This window comes from Elephantulus edwardii, unplaced genomic scaffold (assembly GCF_000299155.1).
Source record: "Elephantulus edwardii isolate Elephantulus edwardi_28Jun2011 unplaced genomic scaffold, EleEdw1.0 scaffold00064, whole genome shotgun sequence".
In the NCBI taxonomy this organism is placed as follows: Eukaryota; Metazoa; Chordata; class Mammalia; order Macroscelidea; family Macroscelididae; genus Elephantulus; species Elephantulus edwardii.
The window spans coordinates 8,367,018-8,368,471 of NW_006399814.1; the positions used below are offsets into that span (position 1 = coordinate 8,367,018).

General features: G+C 37.9%; 1 protein-coding gene across 2 annotated transcripts in view; it reads left to right on the forward strand.

Annotated features, from left to right (window-relative positions):
• PHF21B (PHD finger protein 21B) overlaps window positions 1–1,454 on the forward strand; it is a 106,460-nt gene that overhangs the window by 96,467 nt on the left and 8,539 nt on the right. The gene's annotated exons all lie outside the window — the stretch shown is intronic.

Sequence of the window (1,454 nt, forward strand, 5' to 3'; positions counted from 1 at the left end):
TCACTTGTTATACTGAAGTATTTGAAAGAAAATAAGAGACACATAACATTCTAGTCATCAATACTATATGTTAGTTTATAGAAATTTAATAATAATAAAAAAAGAAATTTAATAATAAAAAAACAAAGTCTCACCATCCTCACTTCAGAGAAGCATTCTGGCTCTGTCTATTCCAAGACAAACGTGCTTGTTTCTGGTGGTCCATGGCATAGTCCATAACCCCTGTCAATGCCACCGCTCAAAGGCATCCATTCTTTTTTGGAATGTTCTCCAAGGCTTCAGGTCTTTTGTTCACAAGGTCACGGTGAGTCATGCTCAACTCGACGACCATCAACAACAGCAACAGCTCACTGATGACCGAAGACCAGATGAGTCGTGAGATAACATCAAGAATATCATTCATGAAGAAAGCAAAAGGCCAAAATGGATGTCAGGAGAGACTCTGAAAATTGCACTAGAACAGCGAGAAGAAATGCCAAAGGAAAAGACCTTCAAAGAAGATGTTTAGAGGGTAGCTTGAGAAGACAAAGCAGAGTGTTCAAATCTATCATCTAACTCAAGCAAAGAGCTGGGGTTAGACAATCCAAAGAAAAGAATTTACTTGGCATCTCTCAAGCTGAGAGAACTGAAAAGTAAATTCAAGCTGTGAGTTGCAATACTGAAGGATGCTATGAGCAAAATTGAATGATCCATCAAAAGAAGATGGAAGGAATACAGAGTCAATGTACGAAAAAGAATATTTTAGGAAGTAGCATATAAACAAGAACCAATGGTAATGAAAGAAATTGAAGCTGCATTTAAGGCATTGGTAAAAAAAATAAGGCCTCAGGAATAGAAGGAATACCGGTTGACATAGTTCAACTGACAGAAGCAGCCATGGAAGCCAGTTTAGGCCAGGAAATTTGGAAGACATCTACCTGACGCCAACTGACTGGAAGAGATCCGTATATATACCCATTCCAACAGAATGTGGAAAATAGTGGACGATATCACATGCAAGCAACATTCTGCTGAAGATTATTTTAAAATGGCTAGAACAGTACATCTAAAGGGAATTGTCACCTACAACCAGGAGAAGATAAATTAGACGAATGGGATATTCTAAGAATCAGATCCCTACACACATCCAAAAACTTCTCCAACAGGGTGAAAAGGGAAGCAACAGACTAGGAACAAGTATTTGGTAATGACATATCAGATAAGGGACTTATATCCAGAATTTATAAAATACTTGAGCACCACAACACGATAAAGGTAAATAATCCAATAGAAAAATGGGCACAGGATATGAACAGACACTCCACCAAAGAAGACATGCAGATGGCTAACAAGCACGTGAAGAAATGTTCAAAATCCCTAGCTCTAAGAGAGATGCAAATTAAAACAACTATGAGATATCATCTCACCCCAGTCAGAATAGCAAAATTTAACAGAACAGCAAGCAACAAATGCTG